A 17,511-nucleotide genomic window follows, 5' to 3' on the forward strand; every position below is an offset into this window, starting at 1 on the left:
GTGAATCATTGTCAGCGAGCATCGATTGACCTCCTCTTGTGAGGTCTGCTGTAACAGTGTTGTTTCTGTTGGTGTATAATTGTGTTCACAATTGAGATGTTCCCATATCTCAGATCATAAAGTGTTGGCTGAAAAGGAAGGTCAGTTCACATTTTTCCATTGGTCTTGGATACATCTCAATCTAAGAGTAAAAATTTTGGCCACTAGTTTCAGTATTTAATTCAATTGCATGACAGTGTTTATATAAATCTATTTGGAGCTTTGAGGGTTAGCAGAAACTGATTTTCATTGCATATATTTAGTTCTTTATTTCAGTATGAATTGTAAGTAAAAAGCCCAAAGAGTCATCTTTAGCTGCAGAAGCATAGGATTGACATTTTGTGCCAATTAGTTGAAAATGGAATATGGAGTAGAGAAAAGAGTGAATAATCCTATAAATTCTTTGGATTACTTACTGTCCTTTTTCCCAGTTTTCTTTTCTTATAAACAGTAAAAATTATGGAAATATAATTGATTCTGTGTGCCTTTGACTGAAAATTAAAATTCTCCATTATAGTCTACAGCATGTAAATAACATAAATTATCAACTGGATGCAGACTATCATAAAACTGCTTCTTGCACTGATTGATATTTCTAGTTTTGCATCTTTTGACTTATAAAGGCATTTTACTTTCCGGCCAGGATGTGGAACTAAATGGAATGAAATGTTATTTCTGCTGTTCATGATGAGAAAATGCACATTTTGTGGCAAATGAAAGATTTCAACTAGGTCTTTTGTAGTTAAGAATAATTTGTTTCCTTTTGTTTTATCTGTAAGAGAGAGATGTGGTTACTACTCTTTCCAATGTCAAACCTTTAAGTTACACATTTGAGTTACTACTAAAAACATGGAGTGGATTTTGAAGCTGAATAAGATAAATTCTGGATTTAGGGCAGTATTTTGGGTGTCAAATGAACTCTTTCAAGATTTTAGGCAATTGAGGAATAAATCATTGTACCACCAGATGGTCCAGAGAGAGTTAGCCAAATATAAGCAGCTAAATCAAAGAAAATTTGAAAGGTCAATTTGATTTATTTGCTGATAACATTATTAACACACATCTAAAATTAAGTATTGTTATAGAAAAAAATTTCAAGTATGTACATATTTTCTCTGAAGAATTCCTGATAAGGATGCAATAATGTCAGTAATTTCATTCCCGAGATGACAGAGTTTGTTTAATCTCTAAATTTTAGACACAGAGCCATGTCTTGATCTCTAAGAAGGTGTTATTGATAATGGTCTATTGTATATAGTTGTATATAATATAACATATAAACACACCCCTCTACATCAGACAGAGTATTTAAACCTGCTTCAGATTATGTTTGCACAGATATCTACCTGAAAACTATACCCAGCAGCTAAGACCTTGGTTTTGGAAGATTTTGTGAAGTTGTAAATGATAAATCTGGTTCCAAATTATTAATCAAGCTAAGCGAATTTCTGCTAGCCTAAGTAGATTCTCTACTAAATTTTCATAAAGGATTTGTGTTTGTTTGTTTAAATGTGTAAATTTCCCTCTCTGTTTGAATGGGGAAATATTATACAAATTCTTTACATTTGATTGCATGGTAGTTAAGTGAAAGTATTGTTCATTTGTCTGAGGTTTGGAGCCTTTTAAAAACAGCTCTGAATGATGCCTTGTACAAACCACTAACTACCTTTCTTGTACTCTTTTCTAGTCATCTGACTTGTTATTTTTCTGGAATAATTATTGGTGAGGGGAGTGCTAATGTGATGTGTGTGTGAATATGTGTGAATAGTATTTTTACAACTTGGGGAAAATTCATTTTGTCAGTGCTTCAGTAGGATTGTATTCTAGCTCTTACTATATTATAGGTACATCAAGATCCTGTTTGTGCTATGAAATTCTTATGCAGGAATGCTTGGAATCTGTTTTTTTTTTTTTTTTCCTAACTTGCTTGAGAGGTAAGATAACTTTGGAGGAGAGTGTCTGTTTACCTTGCTTTTTCAGTTATTGGTTGTGTGTGTGTGTGTGTGTGTGTGTGTGTGTGTGTGAAGTCACTTCAGTCGTGTCCGACTCTTTGTGACCCTATGGACTGTAGCCCACCAAGCTCCTCTGTCCATGGGATTCTCCAGGCAAGAATACTGGAGTGGGTTGCTGTCAGTTATTGCTTATTCAGTTGAATGTTTATAGATGGTTCTCTGTGCACTACACACGTTAGAGTAGACATGTGGAATCACTCCCTTCTCTCCAGAATTTAATAAATATTCTCTTAGCGTAAATAGGGATTTCATATCCTAGAAAATATTTGTTTTTGTCTCTTTTGGTTTTTCTGTATTTTATAATATTTCTGTAGTAAAATATAAATGTTATGAAATTATATAATCCCTAGTATAGCAGGAAAAATTGGACATTTTCTATGAAATATTCCATAGTAAGTTAAAATATCTATTCATTGACATGGAATAAATACTCAGTAATCTATTATGTAATAATTGTTCAGTCTGTCCTAGGTGTATCCACTGTGATATGTAAAATTATTGCAAGGCCCACTTATCTGTCATACCATCTCTGGGTATGACCCTGACAGTAACAATTCAGCTCCTATAGAACATGCTCCTTGGTGTCATTTCTATTCATTGAACTTTCTAGTATATTAGTGAAAAAAAAATGGCAAATAGAGTTTAAAAGTGTGATATATTTAAAATGTCTATATTTAACAAATTAACATTTTTACACATTTATAAAATACCATGAAAAATGAAATACAATTGTACTTTCCCAAAATAGACACTTTGTGAAAAACAGTGTTTTGGGGGGCACGGTATTGCTGGATGGAATCAGCAACTCGATGGACATGAGTTTGAGTAAACTCCGGGAGTTGGTGATGGACAAGGAGGCCTGGCCTGCTGTGATTCATGGGGTCATAAAGAGTCGGACACGACTGAGTGACTGAACTGAACTGAACTGATCATCTGGTGATGGGACCTGAGCTTATATCTGTGTGATGGGCTTTGTTTTTCAATCATGTGTCTCTGGTGACTGTAAATTTTCCCTCCCATAGAGATAATGTATAAAGTTTACATTTGAGACTATTTGTGAGTGTGGGGTCCAGTCAAATGGGCCTGGGGAGATGATTGGGACCAGTCTCTGGGTTACCACGACATGGAATTGCAGGCTCTGGGACACCTGTCATAGGAACATGCCAGGGGAGGAGATGGGCTTAACTGGCTGCCAGTTTCCTGGGCAGTGATTTGGAATTAGATGTGATCCTGTACCTCTTCCAGCCCAGGGCAATTTAGTCAGCTTCTGAATTGGAAATATTTTCTTTTTCTCTTTGGCCTCTTTCCCAAAGGAACTGCAGTAGTGATTCCCTTTTAAATACTGCTTACAGCGACCTGGGTCTGAGAGGTGTTTGAAAGCATTTATTTAGGGGAAATGGTTCTATGGCTGGCAGGCTTATCAGCCTCTGGGATGAAAAATGACCAGGAGGATGCACAGCCCATCTGAGAGTTGTAGGGGACTAGACTCGGTATGGTACAGTGCCCTCACTAGGGTATCTGAGGAAGGTCAAGGGCAAAGGCAGTCAGTGGGTCTTCAGAAAAACCCAGTTAGGAATGGCTGAGCCCAAGAGGCAAACCTCAACCCAGTAAGTAAGAGGACATGGTGTGCAGATAGTGCTCTATAGCCTTCTCATGTGAAATTCTGCTCTCCGTCTAACGGATTGTTACTGGGCATGGTGGGGAGATCGAGGATAACTTTGGGGGCCAAGAGATCTGGTACAGGTCTGTTACTCCAGGGAAGGTGAGAAGTCTTTAGAAGCCACAGGCATGGAGAAGATGTGAGGCAGCTTCCCAGAATGAACCTCCCTGAGTTATGGGCGAGGGTTATGGTGGTACATTTCCTGCTTGTCTCCTGAATGTTATGAAGAACCTTACCCTTACCCCTGCATTGGTTATGGTAGTGAAAGACACTTTTTCTTTTCTTCCTTTTTCTTTCTTAAGTCTTGCTTATTTGAGTTAGGCGTCTGTGAAAGTGGAAGGGTTCATGGCTCAGTCATGTCTCACTCTTTGCGACCCCGTGGATGGTAGCCCACCAGGCTCCTCTGTCCATGGGATTCTCCTGGAGAGGATTCTCATCCCCTTCCCCAGAGGATCTTCCAGACCCGGGGACTGAGCCCCGGTCTCCTGCACTGCAGGCGGACTCTTTGCCGTCTGAGACACCAGAGAAACACTAGGTGTTTTTGGTTGTAAGTAAACAAACGTGCTGCCAACAGTAGTAGTAGAACAACATGGGGTCTGCCAGCTCCTGAATTTGAAATATCACAGTTTCAACTACCAGGGCAGGGACAAGTTCAATCCTCAGTTTGTCCCAAGTCTAAAATCTCAGGGGGAGTGTTCAATTTAGGCCAAGTACCCACTCTAAGCCAACCAGCTGTGGTTAGGGCAGCCAACAGGTCGATCCCAGGGGTCGGGTGAGGAAACCAGATTGTAAGCAGTCTTAATAAGGACTATATAAGGACATTTCTGCCACTTCTGTTCATCTGAGCCAGCGCAGAGACAGCCACCCAACAGTCCTGTTGGACGGGATCCTGGGTCATTGGGGGCCACTGTTTATCATCTGCTTCTCTCTCTTCAGTTTCCCCATTTCCCCTCAGCTGCCACTTTTTTAAGGGGTACCTTTTCCCCATTCTCTTCTCCTCCTCCCTTTCCCCAACCCCACTTCTATCTCTCTCTGTCTCTCTTTCATCCTCAGGAAAATGCAAAGGATGATTGAGTAAAGAATTATTAACTTTTTCAGTAATGACCCCCTAAGGAAAAAAATTAAGCTAAATTTAAATTCTCTCTAAAGAAAAATACTGCATATGAAGGAATATGATTTTGTCAGGTAGGTTCGACACTGAAGGGCTATAAACTATTGAAATAGCTAAGAATTTTTTCACCCCTCCCCACAAGAACCAATTTTCTACTCTTGGCAATGATACTGAGAATGCATCAAATGGAGGAAGGCAACGATTGTGTTTCCTGCTTCTGGCTCATGAGCTCCAAGGTATTCATATGACCACCATCACTGGTGGGATGCAGCAGAATCCTTAGAGCAAGCATGGGAAGGATCCGGAGACCTTGGTTATCATTAGATGGGGAGGGAAGTTGGCCAGGATAGATGTTTGCAGTCTGTCCCTAGACCTCCAGCTCTCTGAGGAGCCAGAGACCAAAGTTATGAGTTTCCCAGGAAATGGTGCCTGTTGGTCGCCCTTCAGTGATAACTGCCCTCTCTGTTCTGATGGAATTAGAGTGTAGACCTTTCAAGTCACAGAAATAGTAAAAAGAAAATAAATCCAAATAAAACAGAACTCCTGTGCATTCATCAAGAGGAAAAGAATACTTAACATTCTGATTCTATTTATAGTATATGGATCAGTTAGTCTCATGCTTTGAATGAAAAAAGAAAGGTATGAAAGCAGAGCCATAAATTATTTCCTTTTAGTCCAAAAAGAGAACTTTCACATGTTTTGCATGTGTGTATACACACACACACACACACACACACACACATGTGTAATTCTCTACTATACACACACACATACACACATATATACATACACATATATATGTCTCTCTCGATATATAGTCAGGTGAACAACACTGCTCATACAAAATCCCCGGTTTAGCTTTCTGATAACTTTCTTAGTGATTAACAGTAACAGTAACCATCAAAACCATAAATGGGCGACCCAAAATAAACAATGCCATGTGAATACACACAGAAATCTCCCTGCGTGGGGCCCCTCTGTGGATTGAGCCGTACTCTAGTTCTTGCCTTGAATTGTCAGTGGCCTAATTAGTGCGCTGGTCATGCTGTTTCTTTGTTGAACGCTTGCTGATTTCACTTCTTGGCCTTTCCTTTCTGCATTCCAGCTGCACAGATTAGGTTTTTGCATTTTTCTGATAACAGGGCACAAGGGTTTGGAGGTGCTCACAGGAGTTAACAGAACTTGGCCAGTCTGTAGATGATTCAATTGGAGATAAGTTTTTCTTTTTTAAAATACATAACCATGAAGACTAGCAGGCTGAAAGTCTGGAAGAAATTAGGTATAAGAGAATAAAACAGATAAGGTAGAAAACAACATTGGGCTTTTAAAGAATATTATTTATTTTTAATTGGAGGATAATTGCTTTACAATATTGTGTTGGTTTCTGCCAGATATCAACATGAATCAGCCATAGGTGTATGTATGTCCCCTCCCTCTTGAAAATCCCTCCCACTTTCCTCTCTTTGATGGCTCAGTTATTCCATTGTTTGGTTCCAGATCCATGCATCTCTGCTTTTCCCAAAAAACTGCCCTGAAAATGCGCCACTCTTTGTCCACTTGGCCTCATTTGATCAGAAAGAGAAGGTGAAAAAAGAAGAAATTGCTAGAAAATTCACATCCCATGTGCTTTTAGCAGAGGGGAACATAAGTCCTGGTTTTGCTGAGAATACCCCAGTTAAAGTTGTTAGACTTTTGCCCTATTCTAATTATTAATAACATCTCCTTTCATTCTTAAAAAGCGTCCCAATTTGAACAATAAGCTATGTGATCACCTTACATGAGAGTATTTTTTTAAAAATAAATTATCCACAAATCATATGTTTCATTTCCTCTTTACTTCTTGGTTATGTCTTAGGAGGGCAGTCTTAATTTTCATCTCTTGAAAAATCACTAGTTTCCATTAAATACTAAAAGAAGACATTCAGATTCCTTTCAGTCTTGATTTTTAAACCTCAGTAAGTAATTATCATTTTCAAAGTAAAACAAAAAGCAACTAAGGAGTTCTTTCTACATTATCTAATGTTATCTCAGAACATGAGTAGTATTTAAATATTCTGGTTTTAAAAATCCACGTCCACTACTTTGGTTGTTAACAGATTTGTTTTCTTTATTTCAAGTGAGAGACTTTATAAAGTGACGAATGTACTACTTTAGGTAAGCATAAGTATTATGAAGGAATGGTCACAATATTTAACACTCTCCACTTTGGAAGGCTCTAGAATAGTTTGAATAATGTTTTAGATTAAGTGTTCTTATCTGAGCTTTATCTCCCATTTAAAAAAAAACATAAGCTAAACGAACACTTTCTAAATACTAAGAGTTTATAAGAAAGTTCCCATGATGTATATGCCTTGACGTCAGATAGCTTGCCCATCCTATTAGCTTTTAAGCATGTTTGATGTCTAGTGGAACTTTGCTCTGAAAATTTCATTGAATTAATTGTATGATCAGTTCAGTTCACTTCAGTCACTCAGTCATGTTTGACTCTTTGCGACTCCATGAATTGCAGCATGCCAGGCCTCCCTGTCCATCACCAACTCCTGGAGTTTACTCAAACTCATGTCCATCGAGTCAGTGATGCCATCCAGCCATCTCATCCTCTGTTGTCCCCTTCTCCTCCTGCCCCCAATCCCTCCCAGCATCAGGGTCTGTTCCAATCAACTCTTTGCATGAGGTGACCAAAGTACTGGAGTTTCAGCTTCAGCATCAGTCCTTCCAATGAACACCCAGGACTGATATCCTTTAGAAAGGACTGGTTGGATCTCCTTGCAGTCCAAGGGACTCTCAACAGTCTTCTGCAACACCACAGTTCAAAAGCATCAATTCTTTGGTGCTCATTTTTCTTCACAGTCCAACTCTCACATCCATACATGACCACTGGAAAAACCACAGCCTTGACCAGATGGACCTTTGTTGGCAAAGTAATGTCTCTGCTTTTTAATATGCTATCCAGGTTGTATGATAGTGCTGTTTTTTAACTGCTTTGATCCACAGGAGATGGTTAGTCTCTGCCTCATCCATGTTTATTTATGTTGTTACTATTTAACCTTTCCCCTGGTGTGTTAGGATATTCAGGTCACCCTGGTAACTATCACTTCATGCTGTGATATGTACAGATATGGGCTTCCCTGGTGGCTCAGCAGTAAAGAATCTGCCTGCCTATGCCTGCCAGTGCTTGAGACGTGGGTTCAATCCCTGGGTCTGGAAGAGCCCCTGGAGAAGGAAGTGGCAATCCACTTCAGTATTCCTGCCTGGAAAATTCCATGGACAGAGGAGCCTGGTAGGCTACAGTCCACAGGGTCACAAAGAGTCAGACATGACTGAACAAATAAACAATAAGAATATGGTACAGATATAGCAGTTAGTTGCATTGGAACTGAACATGGGAAGATGCTATTCTGAATTTTGCTGATCTTTCCCTTTTTTCTAGTCACTGACATATTTGACAAAAACATTTGTCATATAGAGTGAAATGAAATACTCTCTTTCCAAAGAACTTGTTAATACTTGTTTATATTATGGAATGTCAAAGTAGCCAATTTGAATATTAATATTGCATATGAAATATTGAAATTTTATTAATATTACATACTGTATAAATTAAATCATCAAAAATAAAAAGTTTTGGGCACTTCCTTTCTTTTAACTGGTCGAACCTTCCACCTTGTTTCACAAAAGAGACAGTTCATGAGAAATGCATACACTTGGAGTTAAAATAAAATAACAAAAGAGAATTAAAAGCAAAAAAATAGCACTAGAAAAAGCATATTTTAAATTGTCCCAGTAACATTAGAGAATGCTTCATATTTTGCAAAGTGCTTTGTATGATTTTAATTTAAAAATGACAGTCTAACAATTTAATAATAGAGTTGAAATTCATAAACAAAATTTTGTGTTCATGATTAGAAAAATTTACCCATCTGTCTTTAGAGAAACTTGTTTACTGACTCAAAGTAAGAACCATTCTTAACACAGAGACTCTGTTTACAGATGTGAATTGACCATTGATAAGAAAGATTTTTAAAAAATAATTATCAAAGTTGATTCTAGATAAAATACTGAAATAAAAATTCCTTTTGATCAAAATATGATTACATAGGGAAAAATAATCCTTCCTGCTAATGTACAATTTGTGAAATAACCAAGAATTATGATAGATTTTTTAAATTTTGGTGTTGATTTAGCATTGATGGTTTTATACTATTTGAGAATAACCCCCAGAATTGCATGACATTCATTAATCTATAATGTGTGAGGTATAAATCTGAATTCTGTATAATGTAAGGTTTGTCTGTAGCAACTAGTGACTTGGTGAGTTTAGCTGACCACCAGGCACTGTTACCTTCTTCCAATCTGTTTTTTTCTTCTGGTGGTCATTTATACTAACTGTCGTTAACTGCTCCTATATTTTATGGGGGGGGGGATCCTATGGTATCATAGAGATTCATACAGGACACATCCTTCATTTAAAATATCCTATTTAAAAATGATAAGAGTGATAGAAGCTTTTAAAGCATCAGTCAGTCTGAAAATTTTTCTTGTCCACCAATAGCCAGGGTGGTTGTTAAAACCCTTTCTACCTCTGCCGTGGAGCAGAGAAGGATAAAAGAGTTCCCAGGTCGCGACTGCCAGCATTTTCCGTGGAGTATGTGACATTGGAGGCAAGCTGTACTTTCTATATCTGTAACGTTGTAGTTGATGATAGCTTTATAGTTTACAGTGAGAACTTTGAAGAATTTCAAGAGACAGAGACTTCTCAGCAATTGCTCTGTCAGTCGACACACAAACATAACCAATCTAGAAAAAAGCTGTTTGACATCGATCAGCTGGGAACAGAGAACTATAGTGATGGGCAGTGGGAAAGTGGGGGAGGAAGGTGTTTGTTCTCATCCTTCTGAAACTTTTCCTGGAGGCACTGAAAGTGAACATCAGAGTGCTATCAGACTCTGCACCTATGTATTATTTATTTGCAGCTGCGTATACATCAGTGTTTAAGTTAACTCGTTAGCTAATGCAGAAAATGGATGGATTTTTCCCCCTCTTAAATCATCCCCTTTAATGTCTTTATAAAGCTTTAAATGAAACAGTTCTGGATATTACCAGCTATCAAGTAGATAACTCCAACTGATGTTTGTGGTCAAGCTTCTGTGTCTTGTAGCAGCAACCTTCACAGAGTGTCACCTGAACTAGGTCAGTTCTTGAGTGTGTGTGTGTATGAGAGTGTTTCTCATATACTGAGTTGACTGAAAAGTTCATTTGGGTTTTTCAAGCGATGTTACGGAAAAACTGAAAGGAACTTTTTGGTCAACTCAATGTAATACCATGCTACCTCTTCATTAGAATGTATTATAAAAACCCACCTGCACAAAAATGCAATGAACTTCAACCTGTATTTGGTAACTTAAGATAGGTACAACTTTGTCATCCAATTACAACAGCTTGTTCAGAATATAAAGTTTATATTTAAATATAAAGCTAATCTGATTGGGCATGAAGGCCATGGAAGTGTTCTAAGGGTCCAAGAATAGCAGGAAGAAGTATTTTCATTAGTGTCCCAGGATTTTGTTTCAAGATGCTAGAGGTCATTGCCACCCTGGATCTCATGCTTTTACTTACGTCTTGTTGAGTCACTCTCAACATAGCCACAAGTGTTGAATGCTACTTTAAATAGCTCCTCAAGCCTAAGCCACAGCAGGACAAGGACAGCCAAGTAATCCCAGCGCAGCTCTGAATGGGTTGCTTGATTGGAGCATCCTTCACTGCAGTCAACCTCAGGATATTTGCATATGAATGAAAGAACCTCCAACCTTCTGATCATTGTTTTATTTAATGTTAATATAAAATGTAGAGATTTTAGATATTGGTGTACAGTTGTCTTATCTGGCGTCATCTAAATTAAATCCACAGCCAAATTTGTTTCTCACATTAGTTTTTTCTTTTAAAAAAATTCATAGTTTAGTTTGCATCTTAGAGTTACCTCTAAGTTTTGGGCAACATCTTGTATAGGACTATCTAACTGATGGCTCAGTGGTAAAGAACCCATCTGCCTTACGGGAGATAGGAGTTCTATCCCTGGGTCAGGAAGGTCTCCTGGAGAAGGAAATGGCTACCCTCTCCAGTATTCTTGCCTGGGAAATCCCATGGACAGAGGAGTCTGGCGGGCTATAGTCCATGTGGTTGCAAAGAGTCAGTCATGACTTAGCGACTGAACAACAATCTAACGTATACATTGGTATCCAAACATGCTGTTTCAGCCAGAATTTGGTTGAATTGGAAAATAAATCACACCACTGTCTATGAAGTTTAGCAGCAGATTTGTACTGTGATAAATTAGATGTATTTCATTAATACAGTGGAAAACTAGCAGAGACCCTGTATAATATCCTTAAGGTAAGCATCCGGTTCTATTTCAGTGCAGTTTTTAGTTTAGAGGCAGAAAAATACTGGTAAGCAATCTTGTTTTTTAAAAGGTGATAATTTGCTTTACTACAGATGCAATGAACTACATATGCAAGAAAGAAAATATGAAATAGTAGGCTAGAATCTAGGATAACGTGAATTTATGCTTATATATTTGCTGTGTAGAAAAGCTAGTACATTTTATTATATTTTGTAAATGAGTTCTGCAGGTGTGAAAATTACTGTATTATATAAGTAAAGTAATTGAATTATGAGTAATATTAAAATTCAAAATAAAGATCTGTTTTAAGCACTGGTATTTATTTTTCAAAGTCTTGTTCATGAGCCATTATAAATATTTTAAATTGCATGGCATGTTTACAAAGTGCTAATCACCTACACTTTTTTCCCCAAAGTTTTGTATATAGATTATACATGAAGTAGCTGAAAGGAGAGCAAGCCATTTGATAGGCTTATTTTATTAATAACATATTGGGTATGTCTATCTATTGAAAAAAAATGTTACAATGGAAAAAATTGCTTTGTATTCTGCATGTGCCTGTGTTTGTTATCTGGCGAATGCCAAAGTGTTGATGAACTTTTCTACCCGTTGCCCTTTGATACATACATCTGACACTGAGTCTGAAGATCAGCTGATAGTCTGTGCTGTTTTATCAGACATTCTGACCTGGCTGTGATGCTGTGGCCTCACAGTGTAATTTTAGTTAAGAAAAGGTTCTCCAAGGTGCCATGTTGCCACCAGTGGGCACTTTGAAAAATATCCAAATGCCTTTCTCACTACAGCTCAACCCAAAGGAAGAAACGTCTTTATTACTTCCTTTCAGCTCTATTTCCTCTCTGTCTGAGGAGGCTCACCTTCCGCTTGTCCTCTTTGCTACATACCTGCTTCTTAGCTCATTCACCTGGGTCAGCGCTTCCACAGGAATACAAAAGACAACCTGTTCCCCTGCCTGCTCCACATACAGCCCTTCAGGTTCCCTCCAGAGTCTTCCTCATCAAGGCCTGTTTTGGTGGCACTTTCTTTTTTTAATTGGAGGATAATTGCTTTACAATGTTGTGTTGTTTTCCTTCATACATCAACATGAATCAGCCATAGGTATACACATATCCTCTCTCTCTTGAACGTCCCTCCCACCTCCCACCTCATCCTACCCCTCTAGGTTGTCACAGAGCACCAACCTGAGTTCCCTGTGCTATATAGCAACTTCCCATTAACTATCTGTTTTACACATGGTAACATATATATTTCAATGCTACTCTCTCAATTCGTTCCACACTCCTTCCAACCATCCGTTCTCTATGTCTGAGTTTCTATTCCTGCCCTGCAAATAAGTTCATCAGTATCACTTTTCTAGATTCCATTTATATGTATTAATATATGATATTTGTTTTTTTCTTTCTGACTTATTCACTCTGTATAACAGGCTCTAGGCTCATCCACCTCACTAGAACTGACTCAAATTTGTTCATTTTTTAAGTAGTATTCCATAGTGTGTATGTACTACAGCTTCCTTATCCACTCATCTGTCAATGGACATCTAGGTTGCTTCCATGTCCTGACTGCTTTAAATAGCATTGCAGTGGACATTGAAATACACGTCTATTTCTCAATAGTGGTTTTCTCTGGGTATGCACCCAGTATTGGGATTGCTAGGTCATATGGTAGTTTTGTTCCTAGTTTTTAAAGAAATCTCCATACTGTTTTCCATAGTGACTGTATCAATTTACATTCCCACCAACAGTACAAGAGGATTCCCTTTACTCCACACTCTCTCCAGCATTATTGTTTGAAGATATTTTGATGATGGTCATTCTGACCAGTGTGAGGTGATACCTCATTGTAGTTTTGATTTGTATTTCTTTAATAATAAGCAATATTGAGCCTTTTTTCATGTGTTTATTAGCCATCTGGATGGGTGACACTTTCTTGAACAGCTATTGATTTCCATTTAATTTGACTCCAAATGGATTTCACATTTGTCTTTAGCCTGGCTCTAAATCTTTTCATGAGATGACAGCTACCAGATGCTAGTGAAATTGAATACAGTGAAGAGTCCAGATGAGAGACAGGAGAGCATCCTGGAAAGCCAGACTTCATTTTTGTCTTGAATTAAAAATTTTTTTTAATATTTATTTTTATTTGTTTGGTTGTGCCAGATCTTAGTTACAGCATGGGAACTCTTTTGCAGCATGTGGTATCTAGTTCTCTGATCAGGAATTGAACCTGGGCCCCCTGCATTGGAATTCAGACACTTAACCACTGGTCCACTAGGGAAGTCTCTGTCTTTAATTTATAAACAGGCATTTATGTTTCTTCATCCTAAGCATCAGAGCCTGAGAGTAGGTAGATATTATTTCTTTTCAACTCTTTAAAAGCAATATCAAAATATTAATAGTACTTTTCCTTTTTGTTTGAGAGAAACTGATTCTTCACCCACCCCATTCCCTCTCTTAATCCATGAGCTCTGCCCATGAAATGAAGCTGGTTTTTCTTTCTACTCCCTCATAATACTCATCACTAACCCCAGAACCTCTGTTTTAAATAGAAATTTAACTCTGGGGAAAGAGACTGTGGTTAATTGATACCTGATACAGTCACAGATGGGTTTTCCAGGTGGCACTGGTGATAAAGAACTCACCTGCCAATACAGGAGACATGAGAGATGCAGGTTCGATCCCTGGGCTGGGAAGATCCTCTGAAGGAGGGCACAGCAACCCACTCCAGTATTCTTGCCTGGAGAATCCCCTGGACAGATGGTCCATGAGGTCACAAGAAGTCAGACATGACCGAAGCAGCTGAGCACACAGGCAGTCACAGACGCTTTTTCAAGGCTATACCAACTTCTGTTTTCAAAGTCTTCTGTGAGGTATAGCTTTCACTTCCTAGTATCATCAGAGTTCTTGCTACATTTTCACTCAATCTCTTATCCTGAGCCAGTTATTTTTATTTTTTCTAACAATAGCGCTTCCTTCACAACCTGGTAAAAAAACGAACCTTGTTCCCTGAAGTCCAGAGTCATGATGTGAAGGCCACATTTTCTTGTCCCTTCAGTAATTAGGATGACCTTCCTGAAAGGGCAGGAGGGAAAGAATTTATATTGGGTGTCTGCTGTGTGTCATCCACAGAACTGGGAGATGTTTCACGTTGACCACTTACAACAGAGGTCAGCAAATGTTTTCTGTCAAGGGCCAGGTAGTAAATATTTTCAGCTTAGAAGGCCATGCGTCTCTGTCACTACTACTTAGTTCTTCCTGGTGTGAAAGTAGCCAGACACCACAGAAAGAAATGGGCCTATCTGGGTTCCAATAAACCTTGACAGCAGCCTGGATCTGGCTCATGGGCCATGATTTGCCTACCGCTACTTTATATCAACGTCATGAAGAAAACAATCTCATTATACAAGTAAGAGGGCTGCAACTCAGAAATATCAAATTCGTGTGTGTTGCCCCTCACTAAGTGGCACGCTGGGATTTGTACCCATTCTGTTGGCAGCCTGACTTTCCCATGGCACTTCCTCCAGTCCAGTTGTGTTTATCAGTCCTTTCTCATCATCATCCAGTGTTCCCGTCCCAGCCCAAGGGTCATCGAAGACATTGGTTTGTGTCTAAAAATCTTCTTACTGTACCCCTTGGGTGTCACTGGGGACGACTATCTGTCATTCAGTTTCAGCTTAATTATTACTCATCTTGAACTGACTTAACCCAGGGAGGAAATTATCTTTGAAATCTTCTCTGATAACAACCATTTTCCCACCTCTTGAACTCTGATCACAACCAGGTGGCCTTCCTTCTTCCACTAAGTGTATATTTTGTCCCTACTGCAAGCTCTTTTGCCTTTACTTATCTTCTTCTTTTTCTTTTTTTAATTTAATGTAATTTTTTATTTTTATTTATATATTTATTTTACTCCATTGAGATTGCTGGATCCACTGGCCTGGTCAAGGCCTTGATCATCTTGTACTTGGATGGTGGCCGTGTTACTGACTGGACTTTCTCACTTCATTTTCCCCACAGTTCTCACCTATTCTCCATGTAACCAATAGAATTACCTTTAAAATACGTGCCACTGATTGGGTCACTTCTAAACTCTGAACCTCAGTGATTTCCCATTGCCTGGAGTCTAGTTCAGACTCCCTAGTTCTGCATTTAAGCCTCGTCCTATCCAACCTTTCTATCCAGCCACATGCCTTACCACTCCTCATACACTGGACTCCAGTTATTCCAGACCATCATCCCTCCCTGAAGCCAGGGCACTGGTCTAGACAGGTGTCTACTGCACTCAACAAGCAGCCCATCCATCCAAAAGGGACACCTTCTTTACTTATTTGCACTGGGTACACTGGTGAGAGTCACACCCGCACACACCTGGCACGTAGCTGTGGCCACCACTGCTTGCCTGACCCGGAATGCCCTCTGCCCTTTCTCTTTCCTTCCTTGTTTCTCAGCTCAGAGGACCTTCTTCTGTGATGTCCACCTGATTCTCCCTCCTGTTTTCACCTCACTCTTTCTTTATCCTGGTAATCTAGAGATTCTATCTGAGCCTTGTCACATCCTTGGCTAGGTTGTCACACTTGAGGGATCAGACTCCAAGTTTTATCTTTAGCTCCTGACACGGTGGCCACTCAGGACCTGCCAGCAAGGGACACTGGAGGGCAGACATGGTGACAAGACCAATGTTTCATAGTGTTTCTGTTTCTCTATGAAGATGTAATAACCAATATATAAGATATGTAACCAATATAGATAGAGGTGGATTATCTCAGCCCCGTGATAAGACCTGTTAATGCTCAGTTTGTTTTAGGCAGTTCAAGGAGGCTGAATATCTCGCCCATTTTAGATGGCTTTATGTTTTTGAAATCAGCTGAGAGCCACAGATGTGGGTTTCCCATTTTTACTTGTATAAATTCTCCATCTAGAGTAGCATGTAGGCTGCTCTGTATGCCACCGAGTTTATGCAAAGAAAGGCATCAGGTGTTGCTGAAAGGCAAGCTTTCAGAGGCTTGCCTCTGAAATGAGAGATTGCTCATTTCATCTGAACTGCAAGTTCTGGGAACTCGTTTCATAGGTAAAAGGTAGCCTGTGTGTGAACCAGGGGAGGAGGGCTTCATCTGTACCCCAGGGGATGGGTGGTCCTTTCGTGCCCTCTAGAAGATGGATAGATTCTTTCCTTACATTCAGTCATCCACCCTTTGGAGGACCTTGGGCCCAAGCCATGTTATCCCATTACTCAGGAAAGTCACTAATGTGGATTATTTCAAGATTTGAGTTAAGACAGATCCCTTGGAGAAGGGCATGGCAACTCACTCCAATATTCTTGTATGGAGAATCCCTTGGATAGAGGAGCCTGGAGGGCTATAGTCTACGGGGTCACAAAGAGTTGGACACAACTAAAGCGACTTAGCACACCACAGCACATATCTCCAATATAATGTCCTTTTGAAGGAATATTAAGAGAGTCTGAAAGAATAAACTCTTAATAGCATAATGTGAACAGGGAGATCGAGAATCTTTGTTTTTACTACAAAAGCTCAAAGAATCATAGTGATATCACCTTAAGGAAAAACTTGCTTTCATTTGTAACACAAAAAGATATTTTCTGGAAACTTCTAGCTTGGGTTTTGTTTTTTTTTTAATAGAAATTAAGTGTTCTTTTTTTGTCTCAAAATCATTTGCTATCAACATGCCACTTGGTCATCAGGTATGTTCAAATATTATTCTGATATTTCACTGTACTGATGGAATTTCCTAATTTGATTTTTTAAGATTTTTTTAAAATTCCTATTACTTTTATGAATTAATTGTGATGTGTTTCAATTTAACAATTTATAAAATAATTGAAGAGTTATTTTGTATATAAGAAAACTTTAAGCCTTATATATGTCTTCTAGGAATTTTAATGAGATAACTGCTAAGAGTAAATTTATTTTCATTTGTTAAATCCTTTGACCTTATCACATTTCAGTTTTTGAGTTTTTTTTAAACTTTTTATTTTGATTGGGGTATAGCCAATTAACAAACAATGTTGTGGTAGTTTCAGGTGAACCACAAAAGGATTCAGCCATAACTATACATGTATCCATTCTCCTCCAAACTCCCCTCCCATCATATTATAATTTAATTCTTGCAATTCTCCTGTAAAAGGAAACCATCAAGTTAAAGTGTGTTTCCAGTTCTGCCATTATTTATTTGGGTACTGCCCAGAGGAAAAGGCATCTTTGAAGAGATCATGCAATTTTCAGGGAGAGAAACTTGATAGAAAATGATCAGAG

General features: G+C 38.7%; 1 protein-coding gene across 1 annotated transcript in view; it reads left to right on the forward strand.

The window, feature by feature from the left end:
- The window catches only part of KCNB2 (potassium voltage-gated channel subfamily B member 2), a 442,900-nt gene that overhangs the window by 30,126 nt on the left and 395,263 nt on the right, over positions 1-17,511 (forward strand). The window lies entirely within an intron of this gene.

Source organism: Dama dama, chromosome 21 (assembly GCF_033118175.1).
Source record: "Dama dama isolate Ldn47 chromosome 21, ASM3311817v1, whole genome shotgun sequence".
NCBI classification, from domain to species: Eukaryota; Metazoa; Chordata; class Mammalia; order Artiodactyla; family Cervidae; genus Dama; species Dama dama.